At 38.4% G+C, this 26,903-nt stretch overlaps 1 protein-coding gene and 1 pseudogene across 2 annotated transcripts in view; both read right to left on the reverse strand.

Annotated features, from left to right (window-relative positions):
* FGGY (FGGY carbohydrate kinase domain containing) overlaps nt 1-26,903 on the reverse strand; it is a 499,331-nt gene that overhangs the window by 304,459 nt on the left and 167,969 nt on the right. The gene's annotated exons all lie outside the window — the stretch shown is intronic.
* On the reverse strand, nt 11,566-20,573 carry LOC105750292 (annotated as a pseudogene).

Consider the following 26,903-nt stretch of genomic DNA (forward strand, 5'->3'; position numbering starts at 1 on the left):
GCAGCAAGATATGGAACACACAGGCTTTAAATCCAAAAGGAATTGCCCACAAAGGGTGACATATAGTGATGGTGAACTCTGACCAATGAGGATATGAAAGAATAAAATACTAAAATGTCCTCGGGGAATGGAGGCTCTAACACCTTCTGTTGGCTTGTCCAGCCCCCCACCCTGACCCCTTCTGAATCTTCCTTCCCATCCCCTTTCAATCAGGGACATTGGTCTCCATGCTGTTCCTCACAGAACTCACCCCATTCTCCAACTGGGCATATTTCCTGGCCATCCCCATTCCTGGGATCCTCTCTGGCCTCCTCTCAGCTTCCTGGTCCTCCTGCAAGTCTCTGCTAAAACCTCATCCAGTACTCTTCAACATTAATGCTTTCCCTGCATGATCATCTCCAAATTAACCTGCCCACCACTTGCTTGTCCATAGGTGTATACAGACTGTTTCCTCCACTTCAGTGTGAGCTCTTTGAAGGCACAAATTTTTTTTTTTCCTTTCTTTGTATCCCAGAGCTTAGCACAATGTCTGGCACAGGATAAGTGTTTAAAAATACTTGGACAAGAAGCAACCATAATTCCAGGGGACTTATTATTCCACCTTCTTCCCATAAAAAGCTGATGGGCTCAGAATGCAGACTGATTTTGGGGGGTGAGACATGTCTACTGAAAAAGCTTGTTTTGTTTGACTATACATTTTATAAGTTGTGATTTTCTTGTTTCCTAAAAGGTCACGGTGGTGAAGGGGACAGGGAGTGAATTTGGAACTGAAAACAAAATAAAAAATTATCCATCACCCCTAATAAGTGCTTGTTGATTTGAAAGAGGAAGGAATGTTGGGATAATGACTAGAGGGCTTCAGGGTACTCTCATAATGTTAAGAGAAAAAAAGGAGGCTCCTGGCCAAAGTTAGGGACATACATAGATAAGAGTGACATAGTATACATAGGCTTGGTGGGGCTACACACTCTAATATGTTATAATCCACACTCTAACCAGTAAGACTGCAGACCTTTTGAAGTACTCCAGTGCTTTTCTATCATGAAATTAAAGCTATGGGCTCCTGAAAGGCCAGTAGAGTGGCCACCCCATGCTACCAGTGTTGAATTCCATAGGAAAAGCAGAGTAAAGGATGCCATCTGAGGGATTCATGAACAGAAAAGGTACTGGGGCAAGCAGTAGAAATGAAGTTAGATGGCGGGACAGCCTGGATTCCCACTGACCAGTCACCATTCAATGGGAAAAGAACTAGTAGTGCCCAGCCCAATGAATGGATTCCCTTTAGCAGATGGAGAGGAGGTCATGGACAAGATGAGAAGACATGGATGGCTTGGCAACCTGGGACTCTTCTCAGTCTTTCCCTGAATCAGAAAAAATTTAGGGAAGATGAGAACTCCTTAGATAGTAAGAAGTGTCAACACTTCATAATTACAGATGAGAAACTGGGTTCCAAAGACATTAATTTGTCTTTTGGCAAGTAACCTAATGGAAAACTCAAGACCCAACTCACTCCAGTCTTCTACATACAAAAAGGGGTATCTTGGGAGAAGTGTGGTGGTATGTCTTACAGCCGCTTAATGAATGCTTGTTGACTGATTGATGAAGAGAGTAAGTTCCATTTTTCTCCCCTCCTCACTCTCCATATTATTCCAAGTGAACTGAATTCATATGGAAATGGATGGGGTGGGAGAAAGGACATTGTAGTCAGCTGGAGAAAGACGAATTACCTTGGAAATAGGTTCTATAATATTAGTCCATGGGTCCCATTATTTTTGGGAAGGGGTAGTTGACTTCTACTTTTAGGATTTGATACCTATTGTGGGCAACTAAAAGACTATTGAGATTCTCCCCACTCCTACAAATAATTCAAAGCCAAGAAGATTGAAAGTCCAGGGGAAATATGAAAAAAAAATCAAAGATGAGAGATTCCCTCTTTTGTTTGGGGGTTAAATCAAGGTATTTAAGGAACCATGAGTTCCATGAAGACAGAGACCAAGGCTTGTCTAAACTTTGGATCTCTCCTGTGTCTGGGACAATGCTGTGGATGTGGCAAGCACTTTATAAGTGAATAGCTACCATAGGGAAGACGAATGGCACCATTTGCAGGGCAGAATGAAAGACAATATGGAGGAAGGTTGGCAGATTTTGGATTAATTATGGCGAAAAACTGGCTTCATAACAACTGACTAAAAAGCAAAAAGGCAGCCGTGGGAGATGTGGGTATGTACATATACTAATATATACATACACATGCATATACATATGTAGATACCAACATATTTCCTACTTTGTAAAAGGCAAAGAGGACAAAATAGAAAAAAAGCATCCCCTGCATTGGTAGATGTACTTTTCTCAACTGGGATTTCCCATATATGAATGAAATCATGGAACTATCGAGTCCTTCTTACCTCTCCCTCACATACAAAATACAAAGGATCCCACATCTTTTTTTTTTTTCCACAAACACTTATGGTTCATAACAAAATCAATATTCATGTGATCAATATTGTTTGGTAAAAGAGAAAGAAAAAATGTCAGTGGAAAGCTGCCAGTGAATAATTTCCATTATCCACAATTTTAATCCCTCAATGTTCTCTAGATTTATAGCAGGACGGCAGTCATTTAATCCAATCTTTTCTTTTTCCTTTTCTTTTCTCATTTTTAAAAATTTAGTGTCCTTTTTTTTGGTAATTGTTTTTTGTCAGAGTCATTTGAGAAAGTCACTCCTTACCCCTCACCTCCAACCGAGTGAATTTTTCCTTCTGGCAGTGAAGTCAACCAAGCAGCACAGAGGCAGTTCTCGGTGTGGGCAAACTTCCCCAGAGTTACCCACATCTCCAAGGAAAGGCGAGGCAGTTTTCTTCATCTCTTCTCTGGGGCTGAGACTAAGTCTACCAAATTTACAATGCACTCACAAGCTCATCTTCTAGGGAAAGAATTCAAGGCTCACAAAGGGAAATGGACTTGGACAAGGTCACTAGTAGCAAGTTATTAAATAAAAAGTAGAATGTGGTCCCTCTTGCTCCAAACTCTAGAACGCACCATGTTTGATGAGAATGTCAGACACCATCCTGATCTGGACATAGACTTGAGCTCTTATACCCTTTCTTCTGTAAATGACAATAACAAAAGAGCTTACCTCTCAGCACTACTGGGTCAAATGAGCCATATGGGCTATAGATCAAATAAGATAATACATGCAAAGTACAAATACAAATCTTAATGCTAAATATACATGAACCTACTATTACAAACATTATTCCTATTGAAGTCTGATAAGAAACAAAGATGGTGATCAAAATGGAAGGGATCATTCAATCCAACTCTCTTATTCTACAGTTGAGGAAACCAAGGCAAAGAAAAACAAAGGATCGAACTGCAAATTATAAAAGTTGGAAGTCGCCAAGCAGGGGTGGGATTACAAGCCCAGCCCTCAGAGGTCTGGATTCCAAATCCAGATCTCTTTGTTTTACCACCTTTATTTTCTATAGGAGTAAATTCTCTAAGCCTCGGACTTTTCAGCCATAAAAAAGAAGGTGCTGGGATAGATGAACTGCCAATTCTCTGGCAGCATCGGCATCCTGGGATTCTGAAAAGATTATCTCAGGGCTAGCACGGAGACCCAAATCTAGCAGCTAACTTACCATATCCTTGGAAACGTCACCCAAAGGACTCATTGACAAATCCAAGCGAGAGGCTGTGAAACAGATGCTGAAATTCCAGATGTGCCTTTGGAGAGCATAGGATTCTGGATTCTAGCTTATGCTTTATATCCTCCCCCACCCCACTACTACCAGCCATATAAAGGAAACGTAGATGAGGAAACCAAAGTTAAGGCCTTAACAGAAGGGAGTGGGGAATAAATCCCATGGAATCAGGCCCAGAAAGCATATCTGTGCATATTTTCCCCCAATTAGATGAGAAATTCTTGAGAGCAGGCTCTGGGCTACATCTGTCAGTACGGGACCTCATCGCCTCTTACTTGAACTAATGCAGTAGCCTCCTACTTTGCCTTCCTGCTTCCAGCCTCTCCCCTCTCCAATCGATTTTCCATTCATTTGTCAGAGTGATTTTCCACAAGCCCAGGTATAACCCTGCTGCTCCCCTGCTCCCAAAGCACTAGTGGCTCCCTATTGCCGCTGGAATTTGGCCTGAAAAAGCCACTCGTAGAAGAAACAGAACCAGAAGCAAAAATTATATCCACTTTGGGATTGTGTGATTATGTGACTCATTAAGGCATTCTCTTAAAAAAAAAAAAAAAAGAGTATGGAAAAAAAGAGCTCATGGAACCATTTCAAATTTAGTTATGTGGGGTCAGGGCGGTGAGTAGAAACATGTGAAGGCAGAAGCTGAGCTAAGTCACTGATAAAGAGAAGCACATATAGAATAATTGTACATATACATACATATTTATATCTAACGGTAGCCATATCCAAGGCAGAAGTGGGGGAGGAGAAAAGAAAAAAAAAAGAAATTTACATGATAATTTATATAGATAATTTAATTTATAATTTAATATATTTTAATATATTTTTATTTATATTTAATATTTTAATTAATTAATTTTTAAATTATTAACTTAAAATTTTAATTAAATTTAAATTAATTAATTAAAATTTGATAATTTTATATTAATATAATTTAATATATAATTATAATTTAAATAGATAATTGTTATCTATTTAAAAGGACCAGCAAGTTGTACATAATAAATTTTCAGTTTCATGTGCAATCATTTTTTTAAAAAATTATGTTATGGAAATGCTTCTTTTCTCCCATAAGTTAAAAAGAAATAAAAAGAAATAAATACTTATACCATCAGACTTTCCCCCTGCTTCTTCTCCTCCTCTGAGGGCAGTGCCCTTATTCTGAAGTAGGCCAAAGATTTCTGCCAATGAACTAACTACCCACTGAGAATCTCTCCAAGATTTTCCCCTTTCACAATTCCCTCTGCATCCAGGATTATCCTGATCTGTCCCTTGCCACTGGCCCCAGATAGCTTGGAGGAGAATGTGAGACAGGGACGTTGCACAGCCCTTCCTCACTGCAGCTCGCATCACTCGCATGTCATGAGCTCACTCTCCTGATACCATGGTCCTCTTCAAGAATAAAGGACAAACAATAATCACATAACAGAAGATGAGAATTTCTGGGGCTTTGCCTCTGCCAAGGAGTGTAGTTGAGGTCCCCAGGCTCTCGAGGAACCCCTTTTTCTGGGGCTCAACCTGTCTATGGAATAGACAAGTTGCCTCTGAAGTGATCTCATATCTGAGGAGATTATGGGCGAGGTAATGAGAACGATCATAAACACAAACATGCAATGGTCAATTCTCCCTCCCTTTGCAAGCTCAGGCACATGGTGGGATGTATACCTAGGTCTCTGCTATCCCACCTGAGTGTTGTTTCTGGGAGGGGACTTTGGGGGCATCCAATTGATGAGTTACCTGGATGTTAGGCCCTCCAGTTTCCTTTTTTCTCTCAGTTCCAAGGACATTGTGACTAGAAGGTGTATTAATTTTGTGAACCTGGATCACACAAAGTTAACTGAACAGATCATGATCTAGAAGTAGGTCATGTTCCTTGCCTTCCTGGCTTAGATGAAGCGGGCTAAACCAGCTATTGGTACATAGGAACTGCCTATGCTTAGGAGGATGAATCATTGGCCAAAGATGGAGTCACTTCTCCTGGCCGAGGGCCTGGCAATGGGCCAGTTTTCACATAATATCCTTCAGATTATTCAATGCTGATCCAAGACAAAAATAAAATTCCTAACTGTACAGAAACTGTCTCCCACCCCACCTTCTCTTGTAAAAGGATCCTTCTTAGCCTTTCTATACTTTTCTGTCTTATGATCATAAATATAGCAGGATTCTTTTTTCTACCTTTTTTTTCTGGTGAACAAAGGTGCTTGTATACATGGAGGGGGAAAGAGGCTCCCTTTTATCCACTCCTTCTTTAGTTATGATATTGGGTAATTTGGGTAATACAACCAAGTAATGACTATTGAGATCTGAAGGGCAACTTGGGAGAAATTTGGGCAGTGAGGTGGTGTAGTGGAGTCAGAAAGACCTGAGTTAAAATAAGACCTCAGACACTTAATAAATGTGTGATCCTAGGCAATTTACTAATCCTGTTTGCCTCAGTTTCTGCATCTGTAAAATGAACAGGGAAGGAAATGGCAAACCAGTTTAGTATTTTTGCAAAAACAAACAAACAAACAAATCCCAAAGGGGTCATGAAGAATCAGCCATGACTGAACAACCAAATTGCTCTGTCAAGAAATCAGACTAATGGAGAGCACTCATTGGGGGTGAGAGGCAGATTTCTCTCATGACTGATGGAGAAAGAAAACTTTAATTTCATCATGGTAACTGAATCTGACTTAGAGTTCAAGTTGTGTCTCTTTAGAAGCCCAGAGGTACCGATGTCCCATCCACGCTGCTAAAAAATGCCCAAATGCTAAGCAGTGATGAAGAAAGATCCTATTTCCCAACTAAGAGCCTCCCTTGGGAATGTCTTTCACATATGCAAGTCTCATAACGAAGATTCTAAATAATCAGGGACCAAATGTGTTCTCGAAAATATTTTTATGTTGTGTCCAGTTCACCAAGATACTGATCACCATTACCATTACCAATAGTTACAGATACTCCAATATCCCTTTAAGACTCATGATGCTCTATGTTTGTATTCTTATTCAAGTCTAATAATGACCCTCTGAGTGATATGATATAATATAATATAATATATATGTGTATATACATATATATATATATATTATACTTCAGATCATTCCCATGTTATAAAGAAACCTGAGTCTTGGAGAAGATAAATAATTTTCTTATGAATGTGAAAAGTAGTAACAATGTTTGAACTCAAGTTTTGCTGACTCCAATCTAGAACCCTATTGATTATGCCTTCCAGCTCTTTGTTTTGATAATGCATTCAAACACAGATTGTACCTTTGAATAATAAATGGGCTTCCAATGTGGAGCAGCACTTTCAGGGTCAGGAAGGCTTTAGCAAAGGAACTGAAGGATCGGGGACTTTTCTTTCAAATTTTATCCTCATGGATTTGTGTTTCAACCAGTCCTCGAAATGGAAGACCACAAATAGTGAACAGGATGCAAGTCTCCTGCAGTACTAAATTCAGCAAAATACTGCCTGTAAGTCAGTGTTTGTGGCATGGTCCTGGGCCAGGGGGCCGATTTCTCTCATTGGCTGATAATGGACCACTCAGGGTGCCTTTCTCATCTTCTGTGTTCTAAGCACACAATCAGTGACCCATGATGCACAGTCCATGAGATCATCCCCATCCCTGCATTCAATCTGCTGTCCTGAGCACTTGAGTTGCACAAAGGAAAGCCTGGAAAGGAAATTATCTTGTATTGGCCGACCTTTGCACAATTCCATTTGTAGTAGGAATAACATTTCATATAAAGACTAATGAACATGATTTCCTTCACAGTCCAGCTCTGGGACCATCTTCTAAATCAAAGATCCTTAATCTGGGCTGAGTGGAATTATTTTTAAAGCTATTTTGATAACTGAATATCAATATCATTGACCCCCTTGTTAATCTTATGTATTTTATTTGTTGCATTTAAAAACATCATTCCAAGAAAAGATCCATAAGCTTCATCAGACAGATCACCCAGGGGGTCCAGAACACAAAATAGCTTAAGAACTCCTATTCATTATATATATTGTATTTAACATATCCTTTAACATATTCAATGTGTATTAGTCAACCTGCCATCTCGGGGAGGGGGTTGGGGGGAAGGAGGGGAAAAGTTGGAACAGAAGGTTTTGCAAGGGTCACTACTGAAAAATTATCCATGCACATATCTTGTAAATAAAAAGCTATAATAATAAAAAGAACTCCTATACATGAAGTGTTCTAAATCTCCCTAGTTTCCCCATATAGCAAACTGATCTCAATATGATCTTGTTGTTCAGTCATTTCAGCCATGTCTGACTTTTCATGACTCCATTTGTTGTTTTCTTGGCAAAAATACTGGAGCGGTTGGCCAGCTCCTTCTTCATATTCTATAGATGAATACATTGTGATAAACAGGGTGAAGTGACTAGCACACAGCTAGCAAGTGTCTGAGACCAGATCTGAATTCAGGAAAACAAGTCTTCCTGACTCCAGGCCTGGTACATCATCCACCATACTACCAAGTTTACTCCTCCCATCCTCCCCTAACCCATGCAGCGGGATGGTCCTGATCATTTCACTGATTCAGGGAACTCCAAAATGAGAAAACTTCATCTACAAACATAGAACTTCAGCTTCTCTCTACCACAGTCTTAGTTGTTCAGGTCATTGAGTGATCTCAGCACTTACTCCCATCCAGCAGACACTGGAGGCAGGGCTTGAACCCAGGTTTCCCTGGTTCTGAGCCCAGCTCTCTCTCATCTTTGCCATGATGTTTTGTTTTTTTCACATTTACCTACTACCATAGTTTGCCCCAGTATATCATCATATTTCCAAATATAATTTAGTCATTCAACAAGCCTTTGTCCAATATCTGCCCTTACCAAGCAATCACTGTCCTTGACAGTGCAGAAACTAGAACAAGAGGGAAACAGTCCCTGCTCTCAGAGAACTTCTGATCTAATGAGGTTACACATGATTCCATCCAATTAAGGAAATTTGCAATGAGCACTGGCTCTCTGCCACAGATTGGTACAGAAAGGGGATATAAAAACAAACAAGTAAAATGACACTCTTGTCCTCAGTGACTTTTTTTTTTTGAGGAAACCACATGTACAATAGATTGGAAGTATATGAAAAGATGCAGGGGGGTGGAAAGGGAGAGAAGCAGAGATAGAGAGAGAAGAAGAGGGAGGGACAGAGACAAAGACAGAGAAAATGCTAATTAAAATAGTGAAAAAAAGAGAAAATGTTTGTCACTTTTCCAACTTAAAGGGTCATAGGAAGGCAGCTTGCTTAGCTTCCCTAATATAAACTCCAGCATCTCAGGACAGCCCTTGATGACCCTATTAAAACTAATTTTCTTTCTGGATCATAAATGGCTCAAGACAGAATTTGGTCCCAGGCTTCAGTTTATGTCTAGTACAGACAAGAAGCATTTATTAATCCCCTTCTATGTACCAGAAACTGTGTTAACATTGAGAGTACAAAGAAAAGGGGGAAAGGGGAAATAGTAAATGTTCTCAAGAAGCTTACAGTCTAATGGGGGCTCTTCAAATTCCAATTCCGACACCTTGCAGGCGATCTAGCGCTCCGGACAGAAGGGGAAAAACGTTCAGTGTTTGTGGCTTTCCAGTCCAAACAATCAGGGTGGTTTGTGCAAAAATGTGCCACAGAGAACATTCAGATATGGTCCCTCGTGTACTCCCCCCACCAACCTCTACCTTGGTAAGATTTTATTTTAAATACAACAGGGCATTGGGACGGGCAAAAATCCACCCACAACTCCAGGTATCCCGTGGCAAAAAGAAGCTGGGTCATTCCTTTCCCGGGGCTCATGGTTGGTGCCGTGCATGTTGATTCAAGACTCTTCTGAGCTGGGACCAGATCAGCCACAGGGACATGCATTGCTTCAGTCTATTATCTATGACAGGCCCCCTTTCCCTCCTCACCCAAGCTCGACCCCCCAGATGGGCTGGGAAAGAGAGATAGGAGAAGCCTGATGTTTTGACTCCCATGAAGCCAAGAGGAAAGAAAATCTGGCTTCTTGTCTTTTAGCCTGTAATAGTATCACGTTGTTATTAAAACGATGAGACGCAACCCAGGAGGGGTGTCGGGTGAAAAGAATCAAAGACGGGGCAGAGCATTGTAAGAGTATCTGCACCTGTTGCCAGATCTCCCGGGCACTGAGATTTAAACCACAGGGACCGAGGGCCTCCCCCTGACAATTTCAGCTATTGGCAACTTGCAAGTTGTAACTTGAAAGGTTTTAAAAAAAAAAATCAAACTCCGCCAACAGCTGTAATTTCAACCCAGAAATGGAAAGTCTCTGATTTCCAAATACTTAAGATTTGAGGGTTATTTTTTCCTCCAAGTTCCTTTTCAACATCAACTTTCACCTCCAATTTACAGTTGTAAGTAAAAAACATCGATTAGCCATGGAGATTTCCCTCCCTGGATGGGGGCTAACTGGACAAAGAGAAAACTCGAAAATTAAAATACAGCTCGGCTTTGGGATCCTCTGATAACTCCCAGAATTCCTCCTCCCTTCTGAAGTTCTAAAGGCAAAAATAGCCAAGCTGGTAAAGGACATACAGAATTACTGGAATTAATCTTGGTAGACTCAACAAGAGCTGCTTTTCATAGAGCAATCTCCATATATGTCCATATGTATATGATCTAGATGCATATTAATTTATTTTTTTCCATGCTTCTAAACCTTTCATAGTATAGAAATAAAGTATAATTTATTATGTTTTCCAATTCTTTTTAAAAGGTAGGATAGTAGTCAGCATGGTGCTGTGGATTATGGTAGCAGCATCAAAGAAACACTAGGCCTGAAACTAGCCAACTTGACCAAGTTGGTTCACTTTTATACCCAAACTCCTCCTCTCTCAATCAGAATTAAATAAACAAACAAATGATTTATTAAATGAATAGATGGATGGGTAAATAAATGAATTTTGTTGTTATATCATGGCTGACTCTTTGTGACCCCATTTGGGGTTTTCTTGGTTAAGATACAGGAGTGGTTAGCCATTTTCTTCTCCAGTTCATTTTACTGATGAGGAAACTGAGGTAAACAGGGTTAAGTGATTTGCCCAGGGTCACAGAGCTAGCATGTATTTGAGGCCAGATTTGAGCTCAGAAAGATGAGTCCTCCGGACTCCAGGCCTGGGGCTCTATCTACGTACCATTAATAAATAGATGCTGCCCCATTCATAAATAGACAAATAAATGAAAAGTAAAGAATCATAAATATAGTACCGAGTCTTCTTTCTTCCTTAACATAATAAATAAAATTTTACAAATTTGAGGGGGGAAATCTCACTGAAACTTTCCCTTTTTTTCTTCATCCTTATTTCAGTTCCAAAGAGGTGGCACACCACAGTAGATGGAGCTGGCCTTGGAGTACAGAATTTAGATATCCTCTGGCTGTATGGTAAGCCATCATCTGTGTAAGTCACAATCTCTCCAGGCCTCTGTTTTTCCATCTGTAACATGAAAGATTAGGGTTTCTTTATGTGCTTTGGGGTCTATTCCAACTCTAGATTTGTGATCTCCCTTGACCTCCTTGAGCTTCCCTTCCTCACCGGTGAAGGGATTTTTATATGGAAACTCTACAGCTGCCGTTGACACAGCTCACTGAATGGAAGCTCATGGACATTTATGAAGGATGGAGCAGCATCAGGCAGCTGAGAGCAGACTGGACAGAAACTCAGAGTCTGGGGTTCAAATTTAATCTGGCTCAGGCAAAGCTGAATTTTCCTGCCTGTCAACAGCGGAGGCAAGAGAAGATAGCTTCTGGCTCTACATCTAAGATCATAGATAGGAAACTCCACTTTTTTCCCTAAGTTCTCCTTGCCTTGAATTCCCCAGTCTAAAATTGTTTCTGACTTCAGACTTCACTTTTTCTCTCTCCGGCACACGTTCTGGTGCTTTTTCTCTGATTCTACCCGTAAGATCCAGAATGGCAGGAAATCTGTCCCTAGGGAACCAGTTCTAGAGCTCAGAGGGAATTCAGAAACCATTACTGGAACGACACATCTGGAATCAGGAAGCCAGGATGAGATGGGCTACAACTGCTTCCAAGTCTATGATCATGGGATATCGTAAAAGACCTGTCCCCGAAGACCTCCCCTTCTTCTGACAATGCTCTGTTTGGACAGATTGTTTCTCTTGGGAGCTGGCTTCTAATCCAACCCTGACAGCCTCTCTCCTCTGCTACAAGGTGAGGACGATGGGAAGTGGAAATCAGTGAGTATATGTTTCAAAGGACTTTCCTTTGATTTAAGATGTGGGGACAGATAAAAGTTCAGGGCCAAAAGCAGAGGAGGTGAAGGGAGGGAGGGGTGAGAGAGAGAGAAAGTTGAGGGAACTTGGAGCAAGTGAAACTTAAGATTCCCTGAAAGCTGTGTTTTTGGCTGCCAGATCATCTCCTTCCCCTAGATGTCTCCTAGAATTTCCACCAACTCCTTTCCCAACTTGTTGTGAAGGAAGCCAGGAATCTGCAGAGTTACCCACAAACTGAAGGACATCTGTTCCCGCCTGGCACGGAGAGCCTGGGTATGCACTGGTCACCATGCTGGATTGTGTTGGGGTGAAGCAGTCTGGCAGAGAGCTCCTCACCTGCTGCCATGGTCAGACAAGAAGGCGTCCACTGCCTTCCCTTTGACCTTGAAGGGCTCGGTCTGTCCTGGAGCCAGAGCTCCCAGCTGCTGGTGCGGTCAGCTCCATGTGCTTCTCTGCTGAATCAGATCCTTGAATGAGCCCTCTGTATGGTCTCCATCAAAAACTCTGGGCAGGGAGAAAGGCAGGGAACCACCCTAATCAGGTGACAGCATCTGTCCCAAGTTCCTGACTCCTTGGATACACGAGGCGCCTGGGCTGGGGTGTGAGATGCCCTTCACCTGGCTTTGCAAATAGCTTTCCCAAGAATCACCAGAGCCACAAAACCCACAATGCTTTCTGGTCCACAGGAGCTGTCCACTCGTTGGGCAACAAGCGTAATAATAGTTCATGGAGAGAGACCCTCTTGGGCTTTGACCACCACAATATCTCCTGTTCCCTAGACAAGTGCTCTAACTAATTTCGTTGAAACCCAAGATGTTGGAAATTTGAAGCCATTTATTTGGCAAAACAAAGATATTTTTAAAAGTCAGAGCTGCTCACATTTCTAATGTACTATGGCAGTTCACAAAGTGTTTTCCTCGCCCTAACCAGAATCAGAATCATAGAACTCCAGCTGTCTACATGTCTACACATAGAATCACCACTGTCATAAAGCCCAAAAGCAATCATCCAGCTTCCATAGGAAGACCTTCATTGGGGTTTGAAATAAGACAGACATGGCTGCTAAGAACCATGAGGTCATAGTACCATGGTGCTTTGCCCAGGTCAGGCCACCCTAAAGTTGATCACCATTGATAAGTCGAAGAAGTTCCAAGGGAGTGCAAGAAGATCAACAAAAAGCTTTGAAGGAGCTGAGCATCTTTAGCCTACAGGAGAGAAGAAGCTTTAGAGGAGTTAGGATAGGTTTGTTTGAAGCTTCAAGTGTTGGGAGGACAGTTGTGGGGAAGAAGGAGCCTATTTGTTCTTTTTGATCCCACAAGTAAAACTGGGAGCAGTAGGGAGAGACTTTAAAGAAAAACATATAAACCTGATGGGAGGAAAATTTTCCAATTCAGTGACAGCTGTCTCAAAGGTGATGCCCAAACTTTGGGGGTCCAGCTTCCTTGAAGATCTTCAAAAAGAGAAAGGGGGATCTCTTATTATACTAAGAATTCATTTGGTGAATGAATTGGAGCAGATGGCCACTAAGACCCCTTCCATCTTTTAAATTCTGATTTCTAAGACAGTCAATTCCATCTTTTGAACAGCTATGCTTGTTAGAAACTTTATCCTTAAGAGATCTGTTTTCAACAACCACCCCTTTATGGGTTCCTGGTCCTGTCCTCTGGAGGAGACAGGAGCAAGTGTGATCCAACAGCCCTTCAAAGAATAAAGTTCTCTAGTTCTTTCCTAACCACTCCCCTCTTCTTTTCCTAACTAAATGAACCCACTTGCTTTTATCAATTACTATAAAACATCCATGATAAGTCCTTTTACCATTCAAGCTATCTTCCTCCAGATGCAAAGGCATTTGCCAGTGTTCCTTCTCCTAAAATGTGATACCCAGGGAAATGCCAACGGTTCTCATGCCCACTCTAGTGAGGAACATCGGGCTTGGACTGCTTGTGACCACATTCTATAAAGGACCATGTCACTTTAAGCTCAGATCTCCATAGCTCCTACGACAGCAAAATCTGTCCTCTCTCTTTCCAGGATGCCCAGGGGAAGGAAACTTTCATAAGAATCTCATCCACCACAACATGAGGCTCCCTTTTCTCCTTGCCTCAACTCCCTCAACTCCCCAAATGTAAATACTCTCAGAATCCATACTGGAGAGCCTGGAAGATCTTGTTCAATGGCTTTTAGAGCTTAGATGAGATGGGAATCCAAAACTCATTAGCTTCTGATGGTAGGTTCTGAGGCAAGACCATTTTCCTTGCTGCTGCCTCTCAAGATCCCCCCAATTTAATTTTAATTTTAATTTCCAATTTTCCCAGAAGTTTTTGTTAAACAGTAAGTTCTTATCCCAAAAGTGGAGTCTTTGGGTTTGTCAAACATTAGATTATTCGAGTCATTGACTTTTTTTTCCTGTGAACCTAACTGATTGATTACTCTATTTCTTAGCCAGTACCAAATGATTTTGATGACCACTACTTTATAATATAGTTTATTTATGCTAGTGCTAAGAAATATTATATTATTATAATTATAATATACTTTATAATATAGCTATGCTAGACCACCTTCATTTACATTTTTGGACCCTGCAGTCCTCCCACACTGTCTTCAGAACTATATATGGAACCCAATGCCTTGGGTCTTCCACCTCTAGGGTTTCTTGGCCTTTCCATCTGCTCTGAAGCAGAACTTCTTCTAATATATATATATATATATATATATATATATATATATATATATAATTTTTTTTTGCTTTTAGCCTAGTTTTATTCATGCTTGTTTTGGGATGGAGAATAGATCATTCAATAAAAACATACACTAAAAACAAAATATATCTTACCATATACATCTTTTAATCTAAAGCAATTAAGTACCTTAATCATGTTCATGCACACAATCTAACATTACAATAAAAAAAAAACACAATTAAGACTTCTAGGAGTATTTTATAATAATGTAATTTCTAATTTCTCTTTGTAGGTAACTAGATCAAGTATTGCCCAAATACAAATTTCTATAAATAGCAAGTGTTTTATTTAAAATGAACACAAGAACATTGAGTATGTGGACAGCCTCAGACCAAGCTGATACAATATTCAGCTACATCAGCAGCAAACCATGGTGTCAAATGGAAAAACTTTATTTGCAAATAAATTTTTAAAAATAAGTTCTTTCTATAATGAAATACAGAAAATACAATGACTTGCTAAAATAAACAAAATGTGGCATATTAACACTTCACTGTAGAAAATGAATACAGATTGTACAAAGAATTATATGTAGAAAGTGAATGATTTTTATTAAGATGTTACTATAAAAATGTGGGCTAAAAAGTTCATGTTGGGAAGCTCTATGGAAGGTGCATGTCTTATCATATTTCTGTCACCTTGAGATAGATAGCACATGTGCACAAATTCAGCATTCATTTTCACTCGCTGTTGATAGCATGTGTTTTAAGAAATGTGCACAGTATGGAAAAACTTGCAAATACTCATGAATGAAAAATGTTTTAGAAAAAAGTAAATAATTTCATGAATTAGATAGTCTCATTTGGAAATTTCAAGGCAAGATATTTCCCCCTACAAAACAGATAACCATTTTACTGAGAAATATTTTTACTTGATTGAATGCATTTTTTTGTCTCCTTCTGTATTGCCTTATTTTGCTCTATTTTTAAATTTTTTTATGCAAATGGCATCTGATTTAAAATAAAAACTATTTCACTTAAGAAAAGTAATTCTGGATTTAAAAAATCGAGAATTAATCAAATCGACACTAAAATGACATCATCTGATTCAAATTTTAAAATGACACACTGGTAATAAAAACAAAAACAAAACACATTTCATGAATACAAAAGGAACTGTCTGCTGAGTGTTTTTGTTCAGATTTTTCAGAATGCTGCTGTATGTTTTATGGGGAATCAGGGGAAAGCTTTCATAGCAGAAGGTGTTAATGTGGCCTGTATTGATTTAAGTGGTGAACCAACTAGACTGAAATTGTGAGATACTTATAGACTCAAGTTGCTTGTTAAAAAAGGAACTTTCTATTATTGTTAAGAGAATCCTCTTCATTTTTCCTTTCCTCAAACTTGCTATTTTTTACTGACTCAGTTTCTAGCATTTCTTTATCGTGCTTCCTACTAAAAAACTTGTCATTCTACCAAACATTTAAAGAACAATTAATTCTAATACTATGCAAACTATTTGAAAAAAGAGGGAAAGAAGGAGTCCTACCAAATTCATTTTATGACACAGATATGGTGCTGATACCTAAACCAGCTAGAGTGAAAACAGAGAAAGAAAATCATAGACCAATTTCTCTAATGAATATTAATGCAAAAATTTTAAATAAAATATTAGCAAAGAGATTACAGGAAGTCATCCCTAGGATAATACACCATGATTGAGTAGAATTTATACTAGGAATGCAGGGCTGGTTCAATATTAGGAAAACTATTAGCATAATTGACTATATCAATAACCAAATTAACAAAATCATATGATTATCTCAATAGATGGAGAAAAAGCATTTGGTAAAATCCAACACCCATTTCTATTAAAAACACTAGAGAGTATAGGAATGAATCAAGTTTTTTCTTAAAATGACCAAAAGCATTTATTTTAAACCATCAGCAAGCATCATACGTAATGGGGGAAAACTAGAACCATTCCCAATAAGCTGAAACAAGGTTGCTCAATGTTATCATTACTATTTAATATTGTATTAGAAATCTTAGCTTTAGCGATAAGAGAAGAAAAAGAGACTAAAGGAATTAGAGTAGGTAATAAAGAAACCAAATCATCACTCTTTGCAGATGATATGATGGTATAGTTAGAGAACCCTAGAGAATCAACTAAAAAAACTATTAGAAATAAACCACAACTTTAGAAAAGTTGCAGGATACAAAATAAATCCACAGAAATCATTAGCATTTTTATATATTACTAACAAAGTCCAGCAGCAAGAGATACAAAAAGAAATTCCATTTAAAATAACTGAAGATAAGATAAAATATTTGGGAATCTACCTGCCAAGGCAAAGTCAGGAACTATATGAACACAAGTACAAAACATTTTCTACACAAATAAAGTCATATCTAATCAATTGGAAAAATATCAATGCTCATGGGTAGGCCAAATGAATATAATAAAAATGACAATACTATCTAAATCAATCTACTTATTCAGTGCTATACCAATCAAACTCCCAAGAAGTTATTTTACAGATTTAGCAAAATAATAATAAAGTTAATCTGGAAGAACAAATGATCTGAATTTCAGGGGATTATTTCTTCAAGGGAATTTCAAGGGAATTAATGGAAAAAATGTAAATGAAGGTGGTCTAGCCATTCCAGACCTAAAATTGTATAATAAAGCAGTGGTCATCAATACCATTTGATACTGGTAAGAAATAGAGTAGTCAATCAGTGGAATAGGTTAGGCTCACAGGGGAAAAAAAATAGTCAATGACTCTAATAATCCAGTGTTTGACAACCCCAAAGACCCCAGCTTTTGGGATAAGAACTCACTATTTGACAAAAACTGCTGGGAAAATTGGAAATTAGCATGGAAGAAACTAGGCATTGAGCCACACCTAACACTGTATACCAAGATAAGGTTGAGATGACTTCATGATTTGGACATAAAGAGTGATATTATAAGCAAATTAGAAGAATTGAACACAAAATAGATAATTTTTTATTATATTAAATTAAAAAGTTTGTACACAAACAAAATTAATGCAGACAAGATTAGAAGGGAAGCAATAAACTGGGAAAATATTTTTACATTCAAGGGTTCTGATAAAGGCCTATTTTCTAAAATATATAGAGAACTGACTCAAATTTGTACTAATTCAAGCCATTCTCCAATTGATAAATAGTCAAAGAATGTGAACAATTTTCAGATGAAGAAATTGGAACCATTTCTAATCATATGAAAAGGTGCTGTAAGTCACTGTTGATCAGAGAAATGTAAATTAAAACAACTCTGAGGCACCACTATACACCTCTTAGATTGGCTAAGATGACAGGAAAAGATAATGATGAATGTTAGATGGGCTGTGGGAACAGTGGGACACTAATACATCATTGGTGGAGTTGTAAAGCAATCCAACCATTCTGAAGAGCAATTTGGAACTATGTGCAAAGGGTTATCAAACTGTGCATCCCTTTTGATCCAGCAGTGTTACTACTGGGCTTATATCCTAAAGAGATTTTAAAGGAGGGAAAGAAACCTACATGTACAGAAATGTTTGTGACAGCCCTTTGTGTAGGGATGAGGAACTGGAAACCAAGTGGATGCCCATCAGTTAGGGAATGGCTGAATAAGTGATGGTGTATGAATGTTATGGAATATTATTGTTCTGTATGAAATGAGCAGCAAGGTGATTTCAGAAAGGCCTTTAGAGGCTTATAAGAACTGATGCTGAGTGAAATGAGCAGAACCAGAGATCATTGTACATGGCAGCAACAAGACTCCACGACAATCAATTCTGATGGATGTGGTTCTCTTCAACAATGAGATGATTCAGACTAGTTCTAATGATCTTATGATGAAGAGAGCCCAGAGAGAGGACTGTGGGAACTGAGTGTGGATTACAACATAACATTTTCTCTCTTTTTGTTGTTTGCTTGCATTTTCTTTCTCATTTTTTTCCCTTTTTGACCTGATTTTTCTTGTACAGCATGATAAATGTGAAAATATGTATATAAGAATTGCATATGTTAAACTATATTGACTTCTTGCTATCTAGGGGAGCAGGGTGAGGAGAAAGAAGAGAAAAATATTGGAACACAAGGTTTTGCAAGGGTGAATGTTGGAAACTATCTTTGCATATGTTTTGAAAATAAAAGCTATTACTTAAAAAAAATAAAGTAATCAAAGGCAAATTCTTGATTTTTCTCTTCAACCAATTGCTGTGATGCTTCCTCAAGAATTACTTGAACTTTAATCAATTTGTTCTTTTCACATTTTTGACTTGCCTTTCTTACCAGATTTTTCTTTCCTTTGTCCTTTTCAACTAGAAAAATCTATAATAAGTTTGGGTTCAAAGTCATGGTTAACTTCACTCTTTTCTCCAAACTGAGTTATCTAGATGTAATGATGTCCTCATTTTTTTAGTTATGAGTGTGGCTTCATTCCAAATCACAATACTTATTTTCACGATGATCTGGATACTGTCAACAAAGCTCAATAGAGAAATGGATCAAAGACAGGATCTCTCAGCTACTTTTCAGAATCTCCATCAAATATTTTTGAGGATCTACATGTGCTTCCTCTTCATCAGTGACATCAGAAAGAGCCCTTTGGTTAGAAGAACTTCTTCAGTAACAACATTATTGTGAATAGACTGGTGCTGGTCTGAAAACTGACAATCATGGTAACTTTCTCAATTATAAATTTAAGTATGAATTTCATCCATGAGTAAAATATCATCAATTTCATCAGCAATGTGAAAAGAAAGGCTTGAGTTTTGTTCATCTATTGGAAAAGAATAAATGCTCATAAAAAGATGGGACAGAGCTTCTTCTGCTGTCAATCAATTCAATGTCAACATTAATGTCAAAATTTGCTCCGGGAAGTCCAGTGCTTCACAACTCATGTCTGGAAAGAGCTGAATCAAGGATTTGTGTGGCTCAATCATGTCATTTTTCATGTAAACTGAGATTTCACTGAGAAGTTCCTGATGATCTTCCTTATGTATAATGGAAATTATCTGTATCTGTTCAAGTTCACATGCACCTGCAAAGAGGGTTTTCCCAGTCAGCATTTAAACAAAGATGCATTCTGCAGCCCACATGTTAATGGTTTTTGTACAGTTGTTAAGAGAAAGTAAAAGTCATGGATATCAATACCATTTAGTACCCAATCCTTCAGAAAGAAGCTGCTTATGGAAAAATGGAGATCCATAATCCAAGCAAGACAAAAGTCACCTATCTTCAGCACCAAATCTTTGGTATTTTTTTAATTAGCTGAGATCTCTGTGCAGTACATTTGTCAAATGAATAAAGTTGAGTCCACATAACAACTGATACATGAAAAGCCTGACATACTTACTCCTCCAGTAAAGGGCTCTGCCCTAGCAGATTAGCCAAGTCTGTCTCCATGTTCTCCTGAACAATGTAAATACTATTCATTTCTGTCAGAGAACCCACAGCATCTGTTAACTCATTTCCATTGAGACCAAGAACTTCAAGTACTTTTGCAATGTCATCAGGGTCAAATCTAATAATTTTGATTTTGCATAAAACATGTTTAACATTCACAGGATCTGTAAGAACAATTTTCTTGACAACCATCCTTGTTACAGTCATTATCAAGAACAGAAAAAATCTATGGCCATAGTTACCACAACCCAGCGACTTAAGTCCATATACCTAAGCCCATATCAAAACCATGAATGTTCCTGAGATTTTCAAACTTGTCTGCCATTTTGAAATACTTAATATTTTTCTTTTCAAAGTAATAAATATGTGTAAACATGGAAGAAACCCGTGGGAGAAAAAAATCTGCTTTCATTGCAAAATGATTTCTTTATACTCAATGCGTGTGGCAACAAAGTTAGGGAGTTCTTCGTAAATCTACAGCTAGAAATCCAGTGAAAGAATGCTGGGAAATGAGTGTGGACTGCTTACATTTTTGTTTTTCTTCCCGATTTTTTTTCTAAATTTGATTATTTTTGTGCAACAAGAGAACTGTATAAATATGTACATAAATATTGTATTTAAGATATACTTTAACATGTTTGACGTGTATGAGACTGCCTGCCATCTAGGGGAGAGGGTGGAGGAAAGGAAGGGAAAAGTTGGAACAGAAGTGAGTGCAAGGGAAAATGTTAAAAAAAAAAAAAAAAACACCCATGCATATGTTCTATCAATAAAAAGTTATAATAAAAAAAAATTCTACAGCTAGTAAACTCTAACTCATATTGAGAATTGGAAAGGTTGTAGTATCCACAGCTCAGATTAGGGGAAGTTACTTTGCAGACATTTAAAGAAAACTCTCAAGAAACTCCAAACAAAATGAAATGATGCTATGCTTTCAGCTTTCCTGTGCTAAATGCATTAACATTGACCAAAACAATGAATAAATGTGTACACATTCTCCTCATGGTATAGATATATTTGCTATTGGATTGGTCCTGAGCAGCATCATTTTTGGGAAGTAATAAACACTGTTAGATTTTTTTTTTCTTTTCCCTCCTTCGTTTAGTATTTATTCGACTAGGAAACTCTGGTAGTTTTGGTTTACAGAAGATGCCTTTTGTTAGTGATCTGGTGGCCCTTGCTCCCCACAATCACAATCAAAGGGACCATCCATCTTATTCTGTGACAAAGGGACTTCTTGGACACATTGAAGCAGCCTCTAAGATTGTCTCTGTCTCTGGCACTTTTGGTAGCAGTAATTTCTCCAAGGCTTTTGCTTTTCCTCAGTAGCCATCTTGTTATCTCAACTCAAGTGTAAATAATGTTTTCCCCCAAATAGAGTGTGAACTTTTCGAGATGAGAGATTGTCTTGATTTTTTTTATTTTTACCCCTAACACTTAGCAGAATGCATAACACATAGTAATTACCTAATAACTATTTCTTTCCCTTGTTTATCCATTCTAGGACAATAAATGAACTGAAAATTTGCCTTGGAATTTTTTTTTTTCATCTGGGATCTATGAACTCTTATAAAAATGACAAAACTGATTTCTTTTATGTACATTTTGTACATTTACAGACATGGTTCTGAGAAGAGTTCCATAGGCTACACTAGACTGTCACAGATGTACGTGATTCCCCAAAAGATTTTTAAAAATCTCCATGTTTATAAAAACCAAAGAGAAAAAACTTAGTGACCTCCTAGCTTACCCAAATCCAGTGAGCCATTGAGAATTGTGCATAGAGCACTAGATGATTGCAGTTCAATGACCTGGTTTCATATACTGACTCTTCTAGTAGGAGTGTGTACAGAGGGAAAGATATGCAGTATAGAGTCAGAATACCTGGATTTCAATCCAGAAATCTTTTTTTTTCTCTATCTAGATTGAATTTGTTTAGTTGGGCTTCAGTTTCCTGCTAAGTAAAATGAAGAATGAGAATGGGCTATGTGAGTATTAAGGTCCTTTAAATGTAAAAATAAATCTACAATCATTTATTACTAAATTGTTCAGTTTTATGGAGAACTCTTCCTTAGGAAGTAGCAAAGATTTAAACTATCAATTCCAGTTCAGTGTCCAAAGGACAACATAATCTTGTGCTCTAGAGCTTAGGAGAACCAGCAATGACAATCTCAATAACAGTAATAGCATGTATATTGCACTTTAAGGCTTGGAAGATGTTCTACACATCTTTTCCCTCATTGGATCCTCGTGACAATATTGCGAGGTAGGTGCTCTTACCATTCTATTTTATAAATGAAGAAACTGAGGCAAAGCAGATAAAGTGACTTCATAAATGCAAACATGCTTATTTTTATAAATGATAGAAATAAGGTATGGAGAATGACCTCCTTAAGCTCATGCAGTTACTGAGCAGGGTAGTAAGAAGTCACAGAGCACTGGATTTGATTTCTTCCTCACCATTTTTCCCCTTCTTTTTTGTTTTTAAGTTCCTTGAATACAAAGGAACAATCATTTATTTTATACATTTAAAAAATTAGCATTGTATTTTATTTTTCTGAATACTTGTAAAGATAGTTTTCAACATTCATTTTTGTAACACTTTGCGTTCCAAATTTTTCTTCCTCCTTCCCTTCCCTTTCTCCTCTCCAAGACAGCAAATAATCTGCTATAGGTTATATGTATGCATATATATATATATGTATATAGATAGATAGATTTTCCATCCTGAGTCTATTGGAAATGCCTGAAATCATCAAGTTGTTTTTTTTTTTTATAACCTTTTATTTACAGGTTATATGCATGGGTAACTTTACAGCATTAACAATTGCCAAACCTCTTGTTCCAATTCTTCCCCTTCCTCCCCCTACCCCCTCCCCCAGATGGCAGGATGACCAGTAGATGTTAAATATATTAAAATATAAATTAGATACACAATATGTATACATGACCAAACTGTTATTTTGCTGTACAAAAAGAATCAGACTCTGAAATATTGTACAATTAGCTTGTGAAGGAAATCAAAAATGCAGGTGGGCATAAATATAGGGAATTCAATGTAATGGTTTTTAGTCATCACCCAGAGTTCTTTCTCTGGGCGTAGCTGGTTCAGTTCATTACTGCTCCATTGGAAATGATTTGGTTGATCTCATTGCTGAGGATGGCCAGGTCCATCAGAACTGGTCATCATATAGTATTGTTGTTGAAGTATATAATGATCTCCTGGTCCTGCTCATTTCACTCAGCATCAGTTCGTGTAAGTCTCTCCAGGCCTTTCTGAAATCATCCTGTTGGTCATTTCTTACAGAATAATAATATTCCATAATATTCATATACCACAATTTATTCAGTCATTCTCCAACTGATGGGCATCCATTCAGTTTCCAGTTTCTAGCCACTACAAAAAGGGCTGCCACAATCATCAAGTTGTTGAGAAGAGTCAAGTCCATCACAGTAGATCATCACATAATCTTCTTGCTACTGTATACAGTGTTTTCTTGGTTTTGCTCACTTCACTCAGCATCTGTTCATATACGTCCTTCCAGGCCTTTCTGAAATCAGCCATTTCTTATAGAACAATACTATTCCATAACATTCATATACCATAACTTATTCAGCCATTCCCCAACTGATGGGCAGCCACTTGGATTCCAGTTTCTCACCACTACAAACAGGACTGCCACAAACATTTTTGCACATACAGGTCCCTTTCCCTCCTTTTAAGATCTCTTTGGGATATAGACCAATAGAAACACTGCTGGATCAAAGTGTATAAGTAGTTTGATAGCCCTTTATCCTGCTCCACTTCTGTATGACTTTGGGCAGATTACTTCAGATGCTCTCTCAGTCCCCTAGTTTCCTCCTCTATTAAAGTTTATTAGATTCTAGGATAGACAATTTCAGATTGGAAGGGACTCAAGGAACCACTGAGTCCAACCCTTCACTTTTTTGACATGCCCTAGGTCACGTAGATAGGGTTAGAGTCCAACCCACATCTCCTTATTTATTAAGTGCAATATTCATTTCATTAGTATGCCCTGACTCATGGTATGATTTTAAAAAAAATAGTTCCTTCTTTTTCTGTCGGTTCAATAGATGTAAGATCAGGGGAAAAAATAGATCTTCCTTAAGGGAAAAAGACACTAGGTGGGGGATGGGTTTGGAGAAGTTGAGAACACAGTGGAAACCCAGGCTTTCAGAGCTTACAATCTGGCTTTTGATGTTAGCATTTATTTATTTTTGGTGAAGACAAGATTCTCCAGTTTTCAGAAAAAGGCCTATAAAATCTTGTTCAACAAATGTTTCACCAACTTGTGGAACCATCTTTAAAAAGTGCTCTGATTTATTCTGTGTAAAGCAAATCAGAAACATGTGCACTTCACTGCCCTAAAAATGGCAGATGGCCCAAGTTTGGGGAAGAGGAAAATGGATCTGAATTTGGGGACAAAACATTTTCCAATGAGTTTGGGATGCTCGAGGAGCCAATCACAAGGCTGGGGTTGTCTCTCCTCCCGTCTCCTTAAGAAAAATCTGAAAAACTTGAAAGTCTTTGTGAACTTCAAAGAACTTTTATAAACAAGATTCTGATGAGTTCAGGGCACAGGAATCAGAAACATACGGAATATATTTCCCATCATGGCCATGGGTGTACAAGATGGAAGCACAAGCAGTTGGCAAAACCCACTTGGGGACGTCCTGAAGTTGACACAGTGGAAGAAAAATTTGACACAGTCAGTGAACTCCAAATTACCTAAATGCAGCCAATCCTTTCTTTTCAAATGCACTGGACACAAAAAAGCAATGATTCCTCCTTCCTCTCATCATACCTTCCAAGAATGCTGTCAAACATTGGTTTGAGAAGAAGTGCTCTCTCTTAACTTCTGTTAGCCAATTTTTTTTCCAAATGTAATTAGATTAATCAAAAAAAAAGATATATTCACACATAAGTATATAAGCTATGTAAATATAGAGATACAAAACTCCTGGATACAAATACTTTATAAAATCATTCTTTGTTAAAATATCGTTCTTTGAATTTTAAGCAGTTGTTGATGCCAGAAAATTCAATGGCTCCCTTTTATTTCTTGAAAAAAATAACAAATTTAGCCTGGTATTTAAGGCCTACATTAATAATTTTGATGTATCTTCCCAGACTTAAATCAAATAATTTCTATTATGTATTCTAAGCTCAGTTAGTTCAAGGTGGACTACTCACTCTATTCTTTGGGCTCTTCCTGAGTCACTTGCCTTCCTGCCTTTAAACTGAATGGATGGACAGTCATTCACCCCATCTCTGCCCACTTTTTAAATCCTTCCTTCAAGGCTTAGCCCACATACCACTACCTGGAAGAGATTTTCATTAATCCAACTGGATGTGATTTGTCCCTATTTATACCTTTCACTATGCTTTATTTGACATCTCCAGGACATTTTATCACAGAATTCTGGAGAATGATGTGAAATGGAATTCAGATCTATTGAGTCACACCATCCATTTTACAGATGAGGAAATTGAGGGTCGGAAGAACTAAATGATTTGCTCTAAGTCAGTGAGTGAACTGAGAAGTGAACTTGGGTCATAGATAGGACCGTGGATCTGGAGAAGAAAGGGCACCAGATACCAATGAATCCAACTTCCTTGTTTGACACATGGGATCCAAGAGAAGTGACTTGTCCAAGGTCATTTGAATGGTCAATGCAGATTTTGGACTCTATAACCCCATTTCTCTGCATTTTTAGCTGAACCACTGCCTTCCCCAAACCATCACGGTTGTCTTGTGACCAACCAAAGGCACTTCAGGCCTTAAAGGTCTACCATGGCTCATTTTAACCAGTCTCTCTTGAATGTCCACACAGCCAGTTCACGAGAGATTGGAACTACAAAGACAAAAACGGTCACTGTCCCCAGGAAGCTTCCAGGAAACCCCCCTGTGTACAGATAAATGCACGTTCCCTGTCCAAAGAAAGACTTGAACATGAATCTGTAATAGCAGGATAATAATAGCAGCAGGAAAGTCTCCTCTTTTGTCTTCTACAGGAACAGAAGAAACCCACTTCTCGTTTCATCTATGGGGCATGCCATTCTATCTGACCTGATCTCTTGGAGGAGGGGAGTGATACCATTTCTTCAGCTCCTAACCACCCCTGTCCCCTTGCCTGAACTGCCCAAGGTCCTGAGATGTCTGCACTCAGAGGAAAACCCTCATGGGCAATGAAAACTCCCCCTGAAGTCATTCCTCAATGATTAAGAAACACTTTCCTGGTCCTACTTGCCCCATCTCAAAGATTCTGAATATCACCCTTCAAATCTTATTCTTCATCCCCCACTACCAAGTCCCTTATTCTATTCTCCTTAACTCACCTGCTCCTCAAAGTGTCCCACTCTAAAGCTGCTCACAACTTCCTATCCATGTTCTCTGAAATGCCTGTTCTATAAAAGAGTCAAAAGTTGCTGAAATCTTTCCTTTCCTACTTCTTTCATCCTCTGGCTCTTACTGATCAAACCCTAACTTCCCCCGATGAAACTGCCTCTCTGACCTTCCTTTCTCGAACCCACTATACTTTTTCTCATTCTCAGACTCACCAGTCATTGAGAGTTCATTTGGGATGTGTGCTTCCCACTGTCACTTCTTGATTCTCTAGCATCACTCAGTAATCTTTTGAAAAAGGAAGAAAAAGGAAGCATTTATTAAGCACCTACTGTATATACCTACTGCTATTCAGGGTATGGGATGTTCCACCTCTTTCTTTCCCATGCTCCCTCAAATTTTGCATAGGTTAAATCCCATATCTGCAATGTCCCTTCTCCCTCATATTTGGCTGCAGCTTAGCACAGGAGACTCA

The sequence above is a fragment of the Sarcophilus harrisii genome, chromosome 4 (assembly GCF_902635505.1).
Source record: "Sarcophilus harrisii chromosome 4, mSarHar1.11, whole genome shotgun sequence".
Classification (NCBI taxonomy): domain Eukaryota; kingdom Metazoa; phylum Chordata; class Mammalia; order Dasyuromorphia; family Dasyuridae; genus Sarcophilus; species Sarcophilus harrisii.